The following is a 21449-nucleotide window of genomic DNA, read 5'->3' as shown; positions in this document are numbered from 1 at the left end:
CAAAATACATTGTTGGTGTATTTTGGTCCTATTCCTATTGTTTCCTCGGCCTCAGTGTCCCACAATGCATCGTGTTCTAGTGATTCGCTAAAGGAAAGGTTCACCCAAAAGTAATATAAATTGTATAAAGTAATCACCTCCTCTCGGCTCTCTATGGTCGTAAAGTGAACACACATCAGTGCAAACAGACTTTGACAGAGTCCAAACGAAAGACAGCGAAAAAGATTATGAGACTTCTGGAAAACATTCTTAAAATTTGCTCGTGCACTTTAATTTCCTTCACGGGAAACGCTTTGTTCTGAAATAGTTTAGTGAAAATACTTGTGTTTGGTTTACCTTAAGCCCAGGAATGGCTGCATAATGCTCCGCAAGAACTTTCAGAACCTTTTTTGCTGACTTCCGTTCGTCCAACATCGAAGTCTGTTTGTACTGATGTGCGTTTATTTTTCTGCGTTCCACTCTCCTTAACACCAATTGATAGAAACACTTTTCTGGGACCATAGAGATGGACGTGAGTACTATAAACAATTTATATTTCTTTTGGGTGAATTTCTCTTTTTTAAAAGGTGTGTCAGGCACCATCATTGTTGTTCATAATTACATGGCGCCTATGACACTCATAAGACTCTGTAAACTGAATGAATGAGTCTGTGTGACTGCAGCCAGCTGGAATGTGTCCAGATAAATCTTCCTCTGACCTCCAGTCTGAATGAATCATGAAGGGTTTGCGTTCATGTTGATAACAACGAGCAGCGGCTCTGTGAGGAAACTCTGCAGCATCAAACTGTGACGACCATCGCTCTGAGTTTCTCCCTCCTGATAACCCAAAAATAAACTCCTGTCCTCCTCCTCCTCCATCACGCTGAGTAATGACCGCTATGTGGAGACGTGATGATGAGCTAACACAGACACGGTAGAAATGTGGGTTTTTTGGAGCAAAGGTGGATCACACAATAACATTTTAAATGAATCTGGAAAAAACAGAGATGAGTCCTGATTGCTGTTAGTTTCTTTTAAGGAAAACACAAAGGCATCATTTTCTACTGTCCCACTTGCTTTCAAAATCATTATTTTATGATTTCTGCTCTCCTGACATTTTGTAAATGCTAATTCATTCTTGTCCTAAATGAATTGTGTCTTTGTGTGAAGAACAGAAATATGGGACATGAACTGGGTCAGACTTCAGCCAGCTGGACTCTGTCCATCTGTTAATTAATCTGATGTCCCAACCTGAGAGTCTGCAGGTTTTCAGTCCAAACACGACATGAGCAGCTGATTTCAGCTGGACAGAGGAGGAAGTGAGCAGTTTGTCTCACCAAAGCTACTGTTATTGTAGAAGTTGGCATTAGCCTCTTGACCAAACCTGCGAATGGACTGGACCAGAATCTACTTCTGGACAGTTTCATGGGGGGCGGGGGGAGGACTACAGGGGCAGGGTTTATAAAATAGTACTAACAACAGTTTGCTGAGGGTCGACAGAAGGAAAACACAACCTGACAACCTTTATGGCTTTACATTACCTGCAGCTGATCATGTGACCTTCATATTAAGGCTTTTTAATGGATCATCCTCAAGGTTTCCCTCCCAGAGGAGAAAACACGATACAGTGCCATGAAGGCTCCCATACATGCAGAACACTTTCTACACGCTGGTGCCCTTTTTGTTTCTTTGCCCATGACCCTCAGACATATAACCCACCACTGAAGAGCCAAATATAGCAGTTGTATCTGTAGAGGATCACGTGAGTGACTCATGTGAGACTTTAAGACTTGTATTTGAGGAGGAGGAAATTGGTGATGAACTGAGCGAGTGATGACGACGATGTTTACAGTCTGTCGAGCACGGAGCTGCTCTCACAGCCACATTTGGGAAAGTTTACATGAATGTTTGGACGGTGAGATGAAGCTGCTCTGGTTCCTGCTGAAGTCCACGCTTATTATCAGCTGTACAATAAACGGCCCACATGAGTCTTTGTTTTCCATTCTGTGTCTGTGCATTATAGTCAGCTCTATCATGACAACTCTGACTATAATTCGTCTTGACCCTTATTGTATTTTATAATTTGCACATTCCTTGAAGGAGTAACTTGCTCCTTTGTTGCGAACATGTTTTGCATATTGAACATTTTTTGTCAGGTAAAAATAAATCATGATGTGTAGTTTGTCACTGAACACTTTCCAGTGCAGCTACTTAGAATCATTCTTCATTCTGTTCAGTCACATGCTGACTCCACCGTCTCCACACAATCTTTAAACAGGAGATATTTCCCTCTCATTAACAATTTATTTCCTCTGCGGCATCATCAATCAGAAGACTTTAGCAAGTTAAAATGGGCTTAGTGGGCACTGTTGGGCCTGGCCAACTGTAATATAACACAACCCAAAACAGTACACCCTCTAAAGGTAGCACATGCACTTAGTTACACAACATCTGGAGAGAATAACACCAACAATTGAAAGTTATAACATTGAGATGGCCATCCAACCGTTTGATACAGAGAACAAAGATGAGTCTATAATGTGTCATTTGCGTAATGCTCTATGACACACAGGGCGTAGCAGCTGAATATCTCCGTAGTCAAGGACAATCATGAAGGTTGACTGAATAGTAGTTTTGCTTCTAGAAGAAGTCATTTAAAACAAGAAGATTAGTTTGATTTGACATTGTTGGGTCAAATGTTCGATTTGAATCTTGCATGACTCAGCAAGAGTAATGTAAGTGCCAGTAAAAGTTTTATTGGCAGGAAAGTCAGAGGCGCTGACAGAGCTGGAGAATACCATGTATGTTCTTTTCTGCATTTAAAACTGGTCTGTGATCACAGAGTGATAATTGAAAAGCATCAAAGGCTGAAGGTGAGTCAGAGCCTGGGCCGGAGCCAGGGGCTTATAAAACTGTATCATCAGCAAAATAAATGGACAATAAACTCGCACATAATAGTTTGTTTTATCCAGGGAGGAGACAATGATATCCGTGAGTTAAGCACAGCTCTTTTTGCTGGGACCCGGGTGAAACCAGACAGCTGCAGCCGCACTAAGTTTAATGAGTCGATAAAGGCTTGTTGTAAATTGACCAATGATAGATTCTGGAGGATAGTTGAGGAGATTAGAGACATTTCCACTTTTGTGTGAGGGGAATACTAGGAAGCTGGAATCCTATCTGTTCAATTAGATTCAGATCAGATTAGATCAGATTATCTGCACCAGTGTCTTTGCAAGCTTTTAACCTAAGAAGAGCTTTTAGCTTTTTCGGTCTCAGGCAGGAATTCATTTAGGGGATGTCACCAGGACGGCAGAGGGGGAAATGAAGCTGTAAAACTGTAAAAATCAACAAGCGTGCAACAGTTACCTTTGTTACAGCGTTACATACTTTCAAGATAAAAGCTTGTAATTAATAAGAAAGTCTTAGAATAGTTTGAAGTTGTATTTTGTCTCTTATTCATTTATACAATCATTCTATTATAAATGCTGGTTGAACAGCCAGCACAGAACTTTTACTTCCTTCCCTAAATGTTTCCCACTGATGTCAAAGATGTCAGGCTGCATAATGAATAAGATATCAACATGTTGTTTTAATGCTGTGTTGTGTTTTAATATTTCACTTGTTAGAATAAGACTTTTGCGTTAAACATGTGGACAGTTTTGTGACACTCGATCGAGGGATCAGCCGGATGAACTTCACTGTGAAGAAACATCAATCTGTGAGTAACGTTGGGCTTGTACTATGATATCACCTCCAGTTGTGATGTCACTTCCTCTGCATGACTACTACGCTCCACGATACTGAAGCAGCTAAAGTTCGAGGCGCACAAATGTGTTCATGGGTTATAACTGATGTTTAAGGACAGAATGTGTGAGGGTCAAATAAAGAATTGTGTTCAAGTACAAAGAGAAATGCATCTGACTGCAATACAAATGTTCAGTTGTGGCTGTTCACTCTGGTCCAGACTAAAATATTTCAACAACTGTTGGATGGAATATCATGAAATTGGGAACAAATATTGATGGTCTCCAGAGGATGAATCCTACCGACTATCAGTTGTATATTTATAAAACATTATCTTACTCTGCAGGGACTTGGCTTAGGTACCAGAGGGTCACTGGATGAGGTCCCTGTGTGCACAAAGAGGATCCTCTCCATTCCATCCACATACGCGTATACTTCATATGATTCAGTTTGTGTCTTGAATATTTTGATCAAACTGTGGAGGATGCTTTTGAAGCTGAACTGTTGTCCAATTATTTTCCAACAACTTTATACTCAAATTAGGACGCTAACAACTACAGCTAACTGTTTGTGTGTGTGTGTGTGTGTGTGTGTGTGTGTGTGTGTGTGTGTGTGTGTGTGTGTGTGTGTGTGTGTGTGTGTGTGTGTGTGTGTGTGTTTTGCATCCCCTCTTATTGCCATCTTTGTTGTAGTGTACACAGCACAGAGGGCTCTTGCGTCATGAGTGGGATGCTGTCAACAGGGAGGTCAACAATGAGAGGATTTGCAGGGAGGAAGTGATGTCATGTGTGGGATGATGAAACTGTGGTTTGAGGAGAGTGACACAAAAGAGGAGCAGCCCTCTCTGCTGGATGATTTAATCTGCAGAGAGGAATGATTCATATGTTATCATGAACCACTTGTGTACAATGGGAGAGGATGGAGAGAAGATTAGAATCGTGAATAGACAAATACAGTAATAAATCTGCAGGATGAGTTGTGACCCAGTCCTCAGAGGAAGGATGGTCACATTAAAGGCCAGATTTTAAAAGTAAAGGACTTCACTTTCCTCACTTTAGTTGACTCTCTCTGAGGAGGGAAGGGTGCAATGAAAAAGAAGAGTTAGAGTTTCTGCAGCTTTGAAACTCTGCTGCCCCCTACTGTCTCAAACACACACACACACACACACACACACACACACACACACACACACACACACACACACACACACACACACACACACACACACACACACACACTCTGCTGCGAGTTGAGTGCCAGTGACAGTAGACAGTTATCCCTGAAACTACACAAAAAAAAGGAAACGTGGGCGAGGAAAATGAGCGAGATAACTTGTCAAGCTAACTAATTAAATATATTAATATAAGTGTACTTATGATATATATTGCATACTTACATGATATTTACATTAGATCTACATTATAGTAAAGTGTTTGTAATATGCATGTTTTATTAGTACATGATGTTGATTCATTTTATCATAACTTTGATTAATTTTTAAAGTCTTTGTTTTTAAAACTTTTTTCTTCATCTGACTCTCGTCCTACATCTCTGAAGATCATTACGATTAATACATTTAAGAAATGTGAGATGAAATTTAATTCCTTACACTTTCCCCCTTAAAATTCCATTAATGTATGTATTGATAATGTTAATACGATTTTAAATGAATTATTAATAGATTATAATAAATTAGGGAATTTTAAATTGGGTAAGAACACCTTAAACTCACTAACCCCAGAGTTTAACTCTAAATGTGCATCTCAACAGAAACATTATGGTTCTTTTAAAGTACATGTTATTTAGTTATATTTTAAGGGTTTACCCATTACATCTCCTTAATCCATGCAACAAGAAAACTTTTTTAAAACCACTTAATGTATAACATTTAATTTAGCTTTCATTTACTCCAAATTTGGAATCAACCAATTAAACACCCGAATAAGATCTAAAGTATCATACATTTCCCGGAGAAAATCCTAGAATCTCAACCTTCGTAACACCTTGATAATAAATTAATACATATTCAAAATTAATGTAAAAAATTAAGGGGAAAGTCATAAACCCTTTATAATCTAATTTGTCTAATTTAATATTTAATATACTTTGTTTATTGGAATTTTGAAATGAAGATGTGTTTAAGGGGTTTCAAATTTCACAATAATTGATAAATAAAGTTATAAGTTGTTGTACAGTGAGGTATTGTACAGTCATCCGATAGCAGACATCTGAGAGTACCACTTTCAGTCCTTAAAGTTCTGCATTACAGATATTAGAGAAGTTAAACTGGTGGAAACGTGTTAAAAAAAAGTCCCAACTGCGCTCCGTAGTTTCCTTCGTAGAGCTCAAATGCGGATTTCCTACAAGTTCTCAGATGTCAGACACTCGAGGGGCTCATGTTGCTTCCTCCTCCTCCTCTTCCTCTTTGGAAACGGGATGTGATGTAAATACAGAGCAACTTTTTTTTTTGTTCCCCTCTCTTTGGAGTGTGCAGCTGCAACACTTTGTTGAAGGAAAACTAGAAGAAGAAGAAAACGAAGAAGAAGAAGAAGAAGAAGAAGAAGAAGAAGAAGAAGAAGAAGAAGAAGAAGAAGAAGAAGAAGAAGAAGAAGAAGAAGAAGAAGAAGAAGTAGGTAAGCAAGGCGGACAGTGAGCCATCAGAGAGTTTAAGTCACCGTGAGGGTCCTCCACTATGATCCTTTGAGCTCCTCTCCGACAACTAACTCACCGAGCTGCCGGACTGGACTCCGAGAAAAACGGATCACACCGGAGAGAAGCTCGCTGCTGTTGTGCATCCAGAGGGAACGCGGACAGGTAACCAGCTGACAGCTCATATGCTTTATGTTTGTGTAACTGACGGAAACAGGAAAGTAGAGCGAGTTCATGCTGCTGAACTTGGACTGTATGACAACAGAGCTGAGATCAGTTCTGCTGCTGCACACTGAGGCCTACATCTGACATCTGACATCTTTGTTATATGGACGAGAAGTTATCCAGCATTAGTACACACATTCAACTAATCACACCGTCCACTTGAAATCAGAAAGATTTAACTGCAAAACTTATATAATAATGCATCAGATTGGGAGAGGATACATTAACCACTATAAGAATATTCTACTAATATTACACAACAATGAACGTGTTCAAGTGGAATACAGATAAATAAATAAAATACTCTGTATCACTATAAGAATATGATAGTGAAGTTATAGTATATATGGATGTTATAGTATGATTAGTGATGGTTATAGTAATATTATAGTGAAGTTATAGTAATATTATATGAAGTTATCGTATATTATAGTGAAGTTATGTATATGATGTGCTGTTATAGTAATTCTAGCATTGATAGTGAGTTCTAGTACTCTGCTCGTGTGTTCTCGTTCTGATCTGTTTCTCGTTCTCGCGTTAAGTATGCTAGTGCGTTTCTCGTCTCGTGCTGTCTCGTCTCTGCTCGTGCTGTTTCTCGTCCTCTTCTCGTGCTGTTCTCCCCCTTCCCTGCTCGTGCTTCTGTCCTCTGCTCGTGCTTTCTCGTCCTCTGCTCGTGCTTTCTCGTCCTCTGCTCGTGCTTTCTCGTCCTCTGCTCGTGCTGTTCTCGTCCTCTGCTCGTGCAGTTCTCGTCCTCTGCTCGTGCCGTTCTCGTCCTCTCCTCGTGCCGTTCTCGTCCTCTGCTCGTGCTCTTCTCGTCCTCTGCTCGTGCTCGGTTCCTCGAGGCTCCGTCTCGTGCTGTTTCTCGTCCTCTGCTCGTGCTGTCTCCGTCCTCTTCTCGTGCCGTCTCGTGGCTCTTTCGTGCCGTTCTCGTCCTCTGCTCGTGCCGTTCTCGGGCTCGTCTCGTGCCGTTCTCGTCCCCTCTCCTCGTGCTGTTCTCGAGCTCTGCTCGTGATCCTTCTCGCATCTGCTTCGTGCCTTCTCGGGCTCGTCTCGTGGCCGTTATCGTCCTCCTGCGCGTTGCCGTTCCGTCCTCTGCTCGTGCTCTTCTCGTCCTCTCTCGTGCCGTTCTGCCTCTGCTCGTGCTGTTCTCGTGCTCGTCGCGTGCCTCTCGTCCTCTTCGCGTCGCCCGTTCTCGTCCTCTGCTCGTGCTCTTCTCTCCTCTGCTCGTGCCGTTCTCGGGCTCGTCTCGTGCCGTTCTCGTCCCTCCTACGTGCTGTTCTCGGGCTCTTCTCGTGGCCGTTCATCGTCCTCTGCTCGTGCTGTTCTCCGGGGCTCTTCTCGTGCCGTTCTCGTCCTCTTGCTCGTGCCGTTCTCGGGCTCTTCTCGTGCCTTCTCGTCCTCTGCTCGTGCTGTTCTCGTCTCTGCTCGTGCTGTTCTCGGGCTCTTCTCGTGCCGTTCTCGTCCTCTACTCCTGCCCGTTCTCGTCCTCTGCTCGTGCTGTTCTCGTCCTCTGCGCGTGCCGTTTTCTCCGGCTCTTCTCGTGCCGTTCTCGATCCTCTGCCTGTGGCTGTTCATCGTCCTCTGCCTCGTGCCGTTTCGTCCGCTGCTCGTGCTCTCTCGTCTCTTCTAGTGCCGTTCTCGTCTCTGTCGTGCTACTCTAGTCATCTGCTGTGCCGTTCTCGGATCTGCTCGTGCCTATCGGTCCTCCTGCTCGTGCCGTTCTCGTCTTCTGCTCGTGCTCTCTCTCCTCTTCTCGTGCCTTTTCTCGTCCTCTGCTCGTGCAGTTCTCGTCCTCTTCTCGTGCCGTTCTGGGTCCTCTGCTCTTGCTGTTCTACGGTCCTCCGTTCCGTGCTGTTCTCGTCCTTGCTTCTAGTGTCTTCGGGCCTCTCCTCTGCCGTTCTCGTCCTCTGCTCGTGCTCTTCTCGTCCTCTGCTCGTGCCGTTTTCGGGCTCTGCCTCGTGGCCTCTCGTCACATCTGCTCGTGCCGTTCTCGTCCTATGCTCGTGCAGGTTATCGTCATATCTCGCGCTGTTCTCGTAACTCTGCTCGGTGCTATTCTCGCCAGCTAGCTCGTGCTGTTCTCTTCCTCTGTCGTGCCGTTCTCGTCCTCTTCTCGTGCCGTTCTCGTCCTCTTCTAGTGCCTGTCGCGGGGCTCTGCTCGTGCCGTTCTCGTCCTCTGCCGTGCTGTTCTCGTCATCTGCTCGTGCTCTTCTCGGCCTCTGCTCGTGCGTTCTCGGTCCTTTCTCGTATTGTTTATAGTACATATGATAGTGATATTAGGCAATATGATAGTGATTTAGATAGTAATCTGATAGTGAAGTTTATAAAGTCCTCTTTATTCGTGAGTTCTCGTCATCTGGAAACCCTCGGCCGTTATAGTCCTCATGCTCTTGCCGTTCTCGTCCTCTTGCTCGTGCCGTTCTAGTCCTCTTCTCGTAGCTGTTCGTCGGGCTCTGCTCGGCCGTTCTCGTCCTCTGCTCGTGCCGTTCTCGTCCTCTTCTCGTGCCATTTCTCGTCCTCTTTCGTGCCTTCTCGTCCTCTGCTCGTGCCGTTCTCGTCCCTCTCCGTGCCGTTTCTCGTCCTCTGCTCGTGCCGTTCTCGCCTCTTCTCGTGCTGTTCCCGGGCTCCTGCTCGTGCCGTTCTCGCCACTCTGCCGTGCCGTTCTCGGGACTCTCTCGTGCCGTTCAGTCCTCTGCTCGTGCTGTTTCCGTCCTCTGCTCGTGCCGTTCTGTCCTCTGCTCTGCTGTTCTCGTCCTCTGCTCGTGCTGTTCTCGTCCTCTGCTCGTGCTGTTGCTCGTCTCTTCTCGTGTCTTCCCTCAGGCCTTCCTCGTGCCCGTTTATCGTCCGCTGCTCGTGTCTTCTCTCCTCTCTCTGCCGTTCTTGGGCTCTGCCGTGCTGTTATAGTCCTCTGCTCTTGCCGTTCATAGTCACTCTGCTCGTGCCAGTTATCGTCCTCTGCTCGTGCTGTTTCTCGTCCTCTTCTCGTGCTGTTTCGGGCTCGGGACCTCGTGCCGTTCTCGTCGCCGCTGCTCGTCTGTTCTCGTCCTCTGCTCTGCCGTTCTACGCTCCTCTAGCTCGTGCCGTTCTCGTCATCTTCCTCGTTCTTTCTACGGGCTCTGCCTCGTGCCTTTCTCGTCTCTGATCGTGCTGTTCTCGTCCTCTGCCGTGCCTGTTCCGGTCTCTTCTCGTGCCGTTTTCGTCCATCTGCTCGTGCTTCTCGCCTCTGCTCGTGCTGTTCTCGTTCTTGCCTCTGCTCGTGCGTTCTCTTCATATTCTCGTGCGTTCTCGGGCTCTGCTCGTGCTTCTCGTCCTCTGTCGTGCTGTTTCGGGCTCTTCTCGTGCTGTTCTCAGGGCTCTTCTCGTGCTGTTCTTGTCCTCTGCCTCGTGCTGTTCTCGTCTCTAGCTCGTGCCGTTCTCGTCGCTCATGCTCTGCTTTCTCGTCTCTGCTCGTCTTGTTCTCGTCCTCTTCTCGTGCCGTTCTCGGGCGCTGCCGTGCCGTTCTCGTCCTCTGCTCTTGGCTGTTCTCGGGCTCTATCCTGCTGTTTCTCGGGCTCTTCTCGTGCGGTCTTGTCCTCTGCTCGTGCTGTTCTCGGGCTCTGCTCGTGCTGTTCTCGGCCCCTCTCGTGCTGTTCTCGGGCTCTGCTCGTGCTGTTCTCGGGTTATCTCGTGCCGTTGCTGGCCGTCTCGTGCCGTTCTCGTCCTCTGCTCGGCTGTTCTCGGGCTCGCCTCGGCCGTTCTCCGCTCGTACCTCTCTCGTGACTGTTCTCGGGCTCTGCTCGTGCTGTTCTCGTTCTCTATCTCGTGCTTCCGGGCTCTCACTTCTCGTGCCGGTCCTCGTCCTTGCTCTTGCTCTTCTCTACCTCTGCTCTCTGTTCTCCGGGCTCCTCCTCGTCCGTCTCGTCCTCTCCCTCGGTAGCGTTGTAACGCTCTTGTCGTGCCGGTTCTCGTCCTCCTCCCGTGCCTTTCTCGTCCTTCTCGTGCTGTATTCTCGGGCTTTCTCTTGCCCTTCTCGGGCTCTTCCTACGTGCCGTTCTCGGGGCTCTTCTCCGTGCCGTTCTCGTCCTCTGCTCTGCCCTGGTTCCTGAGTCCTCTGCTCCGTTATCACTTTATTGCTATTTTTATTATTCCAATTGTATTATCATCTCAAAGCATTGTGATGTACGTATTTACCTTTTATTTCCCTAAAATGTCTATCATAATTATTACTCTTATTACGTAAAGCTGAAAGCGATGTTTGAACTGTGTACTGAAACTACAGTAAAGCTCACATGGTACTAGAACGGGCTTGTTGCAGTTTGAACTGTGATGTCCCCTTTTGCCTCTGTTCTTCTGTTGATAATATGCACAGTATGATGACTGAGGGCCATGACAGCTGTAACAGCAGAGCCCCTGCTGTGCTGCCTGTAAAGGAACAATTTGAGATCTAAATGTAAATGAAACGTCCCACCAACATTGATCAAACCCAGTTTTTACTCCAAAACGATTGGCTGGACTTTTAGACTTTTGACACTCTTAATGTTTACATTTTTATCAGTAATGTTTGTAAATGTAATATATAATACATTACATTACATTACAGTTAATTTAGCTGACGCTTTTGTCCAAAGCGATTTATATGCTCATATGACTTATATCACAGTATTGATAATAAATACCAAGATGGCCTCATAGAGTGCATACAAGTGATGTCGAATGTGCTGGCAGCTCCATTAATGTCTCTATGAGTTCATTCTGTTGACTTCCCAAAGGAACAAAGCTTGTCTGTGTTTAAAGTCTCCATGTTTTAGAGTTTGTTTATAGGTAGTTTAACCCCGTTCAGGTTACTTTCACCTGTCAGTTAACTGTCAGCATCAGTACTGTTGCTATGGTTACCTACAGTATAAATGACTGTTGCAGAGCAGTAATGTAGAGTCAGTTTAGGGCTGAGATATTTGGTTGGTTTGCAAATAAGTCTTCAGTCTGCAGTGTTATCATAAGCTCTGTGTGTGTGTGTGTGTGTGTGTGTGTGTGTGTGTGTGTGTGTGTGTGTGTGTGTGTGAGTGTGAGTGTGAGCTCAGTTTACACGTAAATCTTTATCTCATTCTCCTCAGTTGATGAGGTGTACGTTTGGGGTGCAACATGGTGTGTTTTGTGGAGACTGTTGAATGATCATCCTGCAAAGAGATCGTTGGGAGAAACAGAGAACTAATATTTATAAACTAAAGTTATAAACTATGTGTATCCACCTGTTGACCTGAATCCCCTCAGTGAACATGCGTTTATTGATTTCACTGTATCTTGAAACTTGTGCTGAATTACAGTCCAAACACAAGGTCAAGGTGCTGGCTGTTTCCAGAGCTCTCTACCACACAGGCTTCATCAGCAGAGGGAGACAGACAGACAGACAGACAGAAAGACTGTCAGAGGGACAAACAGACAGACAGACAGACAGATAGACAGACAGACAGACAGACTGTCAGAGGGACGGACAGACAGACAGACAGAAAGACTGTCAGAGGGTCAGACAGACAGACAGACAGACAGACAAGACTCAGAGGGACAGACAGACAGACTGTCAGAGGGACAGACAGAAGACTCAGACCAGACGACTGTCAGAGGCAGACAGACAGACAGACTGTCAGAGGGACAGACAGACTGTCAGACAGACAGACAGACAGACAGACTGTCAGAGGGACAGACAGACTGTCAGACAGACAGACAGACAGACTGTCAGAGGACAGACAGACAGACTGTCAGACAGACAGACAGACAGACAGACAGACTGTCAGACAGACAGACAGACAGACAGACAGACTGTCAGACAGACAGACAGACAGACAGACTGTCAGACAGACAGACAGACTGTCAGACAGACAGACAGACTGTCAGAGGGACAGACAGACAGACTGTCAGACAGACAGACAGACAGACAGACAGACTGTCAGACAGACAGACTGTCAGACAGACAGACAGACAGACAGACAGACTGTCAGAGGGACAGACAGACAGACAGACAGACATACATACAGACAGACAGACAGACAGACAGACAGACAGACAGACAGACATATTGACATTGTTGAACTTTTCAAAGACATTTCATTTGGATGTCTTTTGTTCCAAAACAACTAAAAAGTGAGTTCTGACCAGCAATACTCAAAGTCTTTGGTGACAGATGGGATCAGTCCCTGCAGGTGTTTTTATAGCTTCATGTTTGTTGTATGAAGCAGTAACAAGCTGATGTATTATCTCTTGAACAGACTGAGAGCAGCCTGCAGCTACAGAGTCTCAGTGTTTGGCTCAGACTGAGAGCTGACAGCTCCGTTCACTCACTAAACAAACCAACAGCACCCACTCAGAGAGAGAGGGATGCTTCTACAGCTCATGTTTAGCTCTTCTTTTCTTTTTACCACAGTTTCAGGATGTATCCACAGCGTATGAGCAGTGCAGTGTATACTGTCAGTACAGGTGTAGAAGTGTGATTGTGTGTGTAATGTAGTCCTGTAACAACCAGCATGAAACCAGGTCCAATAATTCTTCTCATAGAAAGAAAGTCTTTTAAAAAGGACATCATAATCTACAGTATTCTTAGTAGCCTGAATATTTATAATTGTTTGTCAAAGTATAAGAATGATTAAACCAGCTCAGACTTCCCATTGTTCTCAACACTGACACTTTTCTTTCACTTAGTTTTCTCTTGACAGTAGACAGTATTACACTCATTGAGTTTCAGACAGGTTTACGATTTCTGATATTTGAAAAGTCCTATACCTGCCGATTCAGATTTTCCTTTATTCTAAGAACTGCAATTGACAGGATACACAAACCTTTTTGAAATTCAATTGTATGTTCATAACAAAACATTGACTATTAAATAACAAGTTACAGGATCTTCTTGTTGTCAGAGCCTTGTTTTTAAGGTTGTTCCTTCACGGCTTATTTTGGACTCACAGGTGTTACAAATTGTGAGCTTTATGTCTTCTCCAATCATGCTGAAGAACTTCCACGGCGGCGACATAATGTGTGTGTGTGTGTGTGTGTGTGTGTGTGTGTGTGTGTGTGGCTGTGACGTGAATGTCTGTGTCGCTGTGTGTGCGACAGTAGAAACATCATGCGGCACATGTGTGTCAACAGTTATGCCCGATCAGCTGACCCGGTTGTTCCGACATGTGTGTACATCATGTGTGTACACCCTGCTTAAGTCAGTGCCCCACTTGCCCCCCCCCCTCCCCCCCCCCCTCAGTAAAAAAGGTGTGGACACGCCGCTGCAGTGCCCTCTGAGGACTAAAAATGAACACAATGACATCAAGCTGAATGTCAGTGGGAGTGAGCACTTTTGCTTTCTGATATCTTTATGGCATTAGATCCAGATCTCCTCTAAACTCTCTCCAGCTCACCCTGGAGTCAATGAAGTAACGTGTCTGTGAGATCTCTGCCAAAGATGGAACTGTTTAACAGATCCCGTGTTGCAGCAGACACACAGGAAAACCTGAAAACACGACCTCCTTCCAGTTGAAGTCCTTCAGACGTTTAGATAAACGTTTCCAAAGACATTTAACCTCAGGTCATTGAGTCACCATATAAAGACTTTGACCCTCATATCAGACTCTCATCTGACTGATGATGCTCTCAGGATGCATTCTCATAAAAACACCACTTGAGCCACACTGTTAAACTCAAGATCACTTACAGGAAACAGTCAAAATGGCTTCTGGAGAAGTATGTCAGAAAGTAACTGTGGTGGCTCGAGTGGAAGCAGCACATTACAGATGAGTGTAAATGAGCGAGTGTGTCGAGTTTCCATCTGCCGAGCCGCAGCTAGCGGCTCATTAAACCATTAAGAAACCACACGGAGGATCTGTTGGAGGCACGTGAGGCGGAGAGGAGGAACACTGAACATGGCTGCTGCTGAGGGGAAGGGATAAATGCCACACACTGGATTTGAATACACCATGTACAGCTATATGTGGTATGTTGTTTTGGGTGGAGTCCTGCAAAACTCCCTATGACTGTATGGGTTTACATAAAGACATGCAGGTAAAGCGAACTGGAAAGCTTTGGGCTCAGGTCTGATTTGGTTGCAATTTCTTAAGAAATGTCCCTTTTTTTCCATGCTTGTAAGTAGATACGCAACAATTTGGCATGAGAAGAGAGAAAGAGACAGAGTGTGTTCAATGCACTGCATGAGCCTGGTGAACGTACTGTACGGTCAGCGATGGAGGAAACAAAGCCAACACTTAGCTTTGGGTCTGAAAGTACCAGTCAGGTTGATTGAAAGTTATAAGCGAGTGCAGAACTCTCGTCTTTATTTGTCAGCCCTGTAACAAACTGGGTGTCCACTGCCTCTGACCCAGTGCATGCTGGGATATACTGTAGTTTATAGATGGATGGATTCTGAAAACTTAAACCTGTTAAAGGAATAGTTCACCTCAAAACAATCTAAATTTAAATCAAAGCATATCAGTTTCAATTATTTCAAACACATGCACGCAACAAATACATTTCTTTCACTGGAAATTATTTGTTAAGCAATAGGGAAAATAGTTGTGTTTTGATTTCCATGAGCCCAAAATAATTTTACAAAACATGGATGATACTGCACAGGAATTTCTTTCTGACTTTTGTTCAACCTCCACCATTATAATGCTTTTTGGTGAACTATTCCTTTAAAGTTTACATGTGTTTTTAAAGTCACAGAACTCATCAATCAAACAAATGTTTGTTCTTCTTAGTGATTGATAACTCGGCTTTATGGACAATCCAGAGACAGATGAGCTCCTCTGCTCCCTCCACCCACTGCTGACAGAGTTATGATACCCTGCATACCTGTGTGTGTGTGTGTGTGTGTGTGTGTGTGTGTGTGTGTGTGTGTGTGTGTGTGTGTGTGTGTGTGTGTGTGTGAGTACTTAGTCATGTCTTCAGGGCTCGTATTCTGAGTTAAGCAGCACAGTGTTGAGTTGTTTGATGTCAGAGTTACTGGAAAGATTTAAAGTCTTGATTTAAAATGTGACAAAGCAAAGTTTTTTTAAATAAAAAATATTCAACACTATTTATTTACTCTTTAATGTGAGACATCACTGAGTGTACTTGTGTATTCACGATGGGTAATGAAACACCAAACATTCAGGTCCCATCTCTACATCCTCTACAACCGTCAAACTGCACTAAATAATTCCACATTCAGGTTTTCAGGTGTGGTTAATAGCGTTCACCTTGGCTGTCAGTTCAAAGCTCTACATGTTAAATCAGGCGCTCCTTACATTCTTCAGATACCAGCAGATCTTTTTAAACCATCTGCTGCTCTGCTCCAGTCCAGACCTCGTAACGTTCACCTGCTCTCAGGTTACATTTGCATCTTGGGCATTTGGCTGATGCACATGTGAAATCTTACACCGAGTGCTACAAGAGCGAAAGCTGAAACGTCCAACTGAAAGCTCTGCACTATCAGAGACAGCAACCAGACCGCAGATTTAACCTTAAGATTCAACTGCCAAAAGTAAATGGGTTCCTCCACTGGCTCTATATGAAACAGGGTTTCACATGTCATGGTGAGAGCCACTCTGTCCTTGAAAACACTCGCAAAATATCTCTGTTGCTCTTTAGCCCGGTTTGAACTTTGATGACTTGACATCTTGAGAGCTGCGTGTCAGCAACGTGCCCAGAACACATCGACACAGTTGGTGAACACACACACTGGTGTCTCATGTTGTACTGAGGGTTGTCAGTGTTGTATCAGGTGACTCACCAGAAGCGTAACATTTAGTTTCAAGACGTAAGACAGCGGCTGTTAAATAATTTAATAATGCAGGACCTTCGAGGAAGACAGCCTGACATATGAATATGGTAGCAAACAAATAGGCTACTAGTTCACCAGTCACCACAACAGGAACAGCAAACCCCTAAAATGACACATGATAGGTATGGGATTCATTTGAATGGTGTTCTGACCAGAAACGAACCGCTCCAGAGTGCACTTGACAGCGGTCCGAGGCCACCCGGAGATCGGTTCCACTGGAACGCTCCCTTCGATAAGCTATTAGGACCTTTTCACACCTCGTTTGGTCTGGACTTTGGGCTTTTCAGTTTAATCGAACCAAAATGACAGGAATGAAACCTCCCTTGGACCACAGTGCAACCGAACCATGGTGCAGTTAGATTCTACTGTGAAGGCATCTGTTACAGCTCAGCAGGGAGTGTGTGGTAGAGCGAGAGAGACGGTGGACGAGAGGGTTCAGCTGTCAAGTTGTCAAGTGGTGGTAAATGTACAGACTAGGTTTCAGTTTGTCTCTGAAGAAACACTGCATTTTCCTCAAGACCCACGTGAAGTTACGGTGTCTACGTAGACGGTAGAGCGCGTCACAAACTAATCAGTCGCAGCTATAGGGACACGCAGCTCACGCACGTGATGACGACAGGACTCAGGTATGTCATGTATAGTTCTATCAAATATATACTATATATGTAAACTATGTAACACAAGCTCAGACCTTTGTTCAGAAACACTGTTAATGTGAAAAGATATACAAAATATTACTGTTGCTGTTAACAAGCTGGGAGTCTCTAGTCTGACAGCCTGACAGTGTGTCATTACAGGCATCTGGACTGTGTGTGTGTGTGTGTGTGTGTGTGTGTGTGTGTGTGTGGTGTGTGTGTGTGTGTGTGGTGTGTGTGTGTGTGTGTGTGTGTGTTTCATTGTTTATGCTGTTGCATAATCAGACAGCAGTTCTGCAGCTACAGAAAGACTTTGTTCAGACTGAAAACTGTGTTCAAACACACGGTCTGCACCGGTGTGCGTGTGTCTAAATCTACCAATATCCACGAGGGTCAGCGCAGTGTCACATGCAGCCTAGAATTTATGACCAAACGTGTGGTTGACGTGGACCGTATGCAGACACGAACGTCAGCTACGGACAGGATTTACGGGACGGTCGTAACTTAACTGGTAGTGAATTTAGCAGTTGCATCAGACAGTTGCAACAAGTCTTATCCGTGCTCTCAGTTTGTGTTTGTTGAGGTGGTGTTATATTTCTACTCTGTCCAGTCCGTCCCTGCCTGCCAGGTAGCAGCTAATGCTAGCTAACATGTCCGGCTGATGGTCAGAATCACAAAGCAGGAGCAGAGGAATCCATGTGTGTCTGGAGTACATGTCTGTGTACAGTGAGGCTTTCAGGTGCTACGGCTCTTCTTTTATTCTTGTTCAAATATGATGTTTTCATCCTTTCGATTTTCTTTCCAGGTTTGAAAGAAAGTCCTAGTTGGGAGAAGTAGAGATTATATATGCATACATTCCTTTTCTACATCTGGCTAGAATGCATCGCAAACTGCCTCCAGAGGCAAATCACTGCGCCGCGGTTTGTGTGTAAAGTTAAAAACAATGCATCTACCAGGACTGTCTCAGAAAATTAGAATATTGTGATAAAGTTCTTTATTTTCTGTAATGCAATTAAAAAAACAAAAATGTCATACATTCTGGATTCATTACAAATCAACTGAAATATTGCAAGCCTTTTATTATTTTAATATTGCTGATTATGGCATACAGCTTAAGAAAACTCAAATATCCTATCTCTAAATATTAGAATATCATGAAAAAGTATACTAGTAGGGTGTTCAACGAATCACTTGAATCGTCTAATTAACTCGAAACACCTGCAAGGGTTTCCTGAGCCTTGAAAAACACTCAGCTTGGTTCAGTAAACTAAATCACAAGTATGGGGAAGACTGCTGATCTGACTGCTGTCCAGAGGACCATTATTGACACCCTCCATCAGGAGGGTAAGACACAAAAAGAAATTTCTCAAAGAGCAAGCTGTTCACAGAGTGCAGTTTCAAAGCACATCCACAAAAGGTCTGTTGGAAGGGGGAAATGTGGCAGGAAACGCTGCACAACCAAGAGAGATGACCGCAGCCTTAACAGCATTGTGAAGAAGAGTCGCTTCCAGAATTTGGGGGAGCTTCAAAGACAGTGGACTGAAGCTGGAGTCCAGGTATCAAAAGCCACTGTTCACAGACGTGTCCGGGAAATGGGCTACAATAGCCGTATTCCCATGGTCAAGCCACTTCTGAACTCAAGACAACGGAAGAAGCGTCTGACTTGGGCTATGGAAAAGAAGCACTGGACAGTTGCAGAGTGGTCCAAAGTCCTCTTTTCAGACGAAAGCAAGTTTTGTATTTCATTTGGAAGTCAAGGCGCCAGAGTCTGGAGAAAGGCTGGAGAGGAGCAAAATCCAAGTTGCTTGAAATCCAGTGTGAAGTTCCCACAGTCAGCGATGGTTTGGGGAGCCATGTCAGCTGCTGGTGTTGGTCCACTGTGTTTCATCAAGCCCAGAGTAAATGCAGCTTTGTACCAAGAGATTTTAGAGCACTACATGCTTCCGTCTGCTGAAAAGCTCTATGGAGATGAGGAATTCATTTTCCAGCATGATCTGGCACCTGCCCACAGTGCCAAAACCACCAGTAACTGGTGTACTGACCATGGCATTACTGTCCTCGATTGGCCTGCCAATTCCCCTGACCTGAACCCCATAGAGAATATGTGGGGTATTGTGAAGAAGAAGCTGAAAGACACCAGACCCAACAATGCTAATGAGCTAAAGGCCGCTATTGAAGCATCCTGGGCATCCATAACACCTCAGCAATGCCACAGGCTGATTGCCTCCATGCCACGCCGCATTGATGCAGTAATCCGTGCAAAAGGATTCCCAACCAAGTACTGAGTGCATTAATGGACATTTTCAAATGTTTGATTTTGTTTTGCTGTTATAAATCTTTTTTTTTACTTGGTCTGAGGAACTATTCTAATTTTTTGAGATAGGATTTTTGAGTTTTCTTAAGCTGTAAGCCATAATCAGCAATATTAAAATAATAAAAGGCTTGCAATATTTCAGTTGATTTGTAATGAATCCAGAATGCATGACATTTTTGTTTTTTTAATTACATTACAGAAAATAAAGAACTTTATCACAATATTCTAATTTTCTGAGACAGTCCTGTATATATGATTAGCCAACACAGTGCATTGCTGGATTTTGCTACATTTCCCCACAAAAATACATATTCGGTCAACTTTGGGATCTATAATAAATATCAAAAAGACGTTAGGTTTGAGTTTTTATGTTAAAGATGGATCCATCTAATGGTCTGATATTTCTACTCTTATTGTGTGTTCTGCTGTTTTGTTTTGCTCTCAGTGAACTCTGTCTCATTCACCACTCAACCAGAGAGAGAGTGAGACTGGGAGAAAGGCATGTAGATTCCTGTGTGTTTGTGAGAGCGAGGGAGAGAGAGAGAGAGAGAGAGAGAGAGAGAGAGGGGAGGGGGGGAGAGAGAGAGAGAGGGGGGGGGGGAGAGAGAGGGGGGGGGGGGAGAGAGAGAGGGAGCGAGAGAGAGAGAGAGAGGGAGCGAGAGAGGGATAGAGCGAGAGAGAGGGAGCGAGAGAGAGAGAGAGAGAGAGAGAGAGGGAGAGAGAGGGAGCGAGAGAGAGAGAGGGAGAGAGAGAGGGAGCGCGAGAGAGAGAGAGAGAGAGAGAGAGAGAGAGGGAGAGAGAGAGGGAGTGAGAGAGAGAGAGGGAGCGAGAGAGAGAGAGAGATGGAGCGAGAGAGAGAGAGAGAGAGAGAGAGAGAGGGAGGGAGAGAGGTTTGGGTTGCGTTGAATGTTAGGAATGTTGAGGCTTTTGGCTCCAGTTTTTTCTGGAGGGAGGAGGAGATAAAGAAGGAGGGAGGAGGAGGAGGAGAGACGAGGGGCAGAATGAGAGGAAAAGGAGGATAGAGGGAGGGACGAGGGAGGAGATAAGGTAGGAGGAGGGGAGACGGAGATAAAGAAGGAGAAGACAAAGGAAGCAAAAATGGAGGAAAAGCAAAGCAGAGAAAATGAAGAAAAAGTCACATATGTCAGAATTCATACTACAGACTGCAACCACTGAGTCTTTTTCTGGTTTTATTAATCAAGCATTTATTCAGGCTCAAGGACACATGTCTGAAGTTTCTAACCAAGAGTTGTATGGTGTGTATTAGATTGTGTTCAGAGTAATGCTTTGGAATGTAAAGAGTTTGCAGTTTGTGTTTGAGAAAGCAACGTGTAAGTAATGGATTAAACTGTGTATCTGTCTGGGACATGTTACCTTCAGCCTCTGTGTTTCAGCATGATATGATATATGTATCCCTCAGGTGACCCTGCTACAGGATTCCCGTTTTGAAATGAATCAGCTGCACAGTCACAGAGTTTTAAAGTTAGCATTAGCTAGTACAATCAGCACTCATGCAGACAGATGTTAAGTGAAAAGTATATCGCAACTCTTCGCTGGAGGTCAAGGTCTCTGACCTGTCATAAGATATGGTTTGCTTTTCTTCTAGCTATGACCACAACCTTTCCCAACAAGAGGGACCAGATCAGAAAACATAAGAATGGTCTTCAATCATTTTCATGTCCAGTTTGTTTGGTGTTCTTGGTGTTGATGTTCAGTAGGACGTCTTCTTAGACTGGACCAGAGAACCTTCTCCTTCTTTATGTCCCTCTCTCTTTACTGCGTCTCTCTACATGTTCTTTCTCTCCCTCACTCTGGTCATGTGATTTTACTGTAGAGATGAGCAACAGTGCAGGAATCTGAGCTGCAGCCAACACATTACATAAAGCTCTCTCTCTCTCTCCCCCCCAATCGTTGCCAGAAAATAAAAAGTGAAGGGCTGCGTTCTCCAGCAGCTTGGCTGAAGTGAATGAACTCACTTCCTGAAGGCAGAACAGAGATCTTACGTCAGGAAATAAAGATTGTTTCATGAACTGCCTGTATTATACAGAACTGGCAGTGTTTTATACTTGGCTGCTCCCAGCTGTGCGGATCACTGTAGAACCGTTCTGTCAGATTGTTAGATTGCTGT

At 44.4% G+C, this 21449-nt stretch overlaps 1 protein-coding gene across 1 annotated transcript in view; it reads left to right on the top strand.

The window, feature by feature from the left end:
* Positions 1–6167: 6167 nt before the first annotated feature.
* The window catches only part of LOC115013267 (discoidin domain-containing receptor 2-like), a 33393-nt gene continuing 18111 nt past the window's right edge, over positions 6168–21449 (top strand). The window contains 1 exon segment of the mRNA XM_029439415.1: positions 6168–6537. The gene's annotated coding sequence lies outside the window, so the exon portion shown is untranslated.

This window comes from Cottoperca gobio, chromosome 9 (assembly GCF_900634415.1).
Source record: "Cottoperca gobio chromosome 9, fCotGob3.1, whole genome shotgun sequence".
Lineage (NCBI taxonomy): Eukaryota > Metazoa > Chordata > Actinopteri > Perciformes > Bovichtidae > Cottoperca > Cottoperca gobio.
Note: the sequence above shows the minus strand (reverse complement) of the source record. Positions and strands in the feature narration are given on the sequence as shown.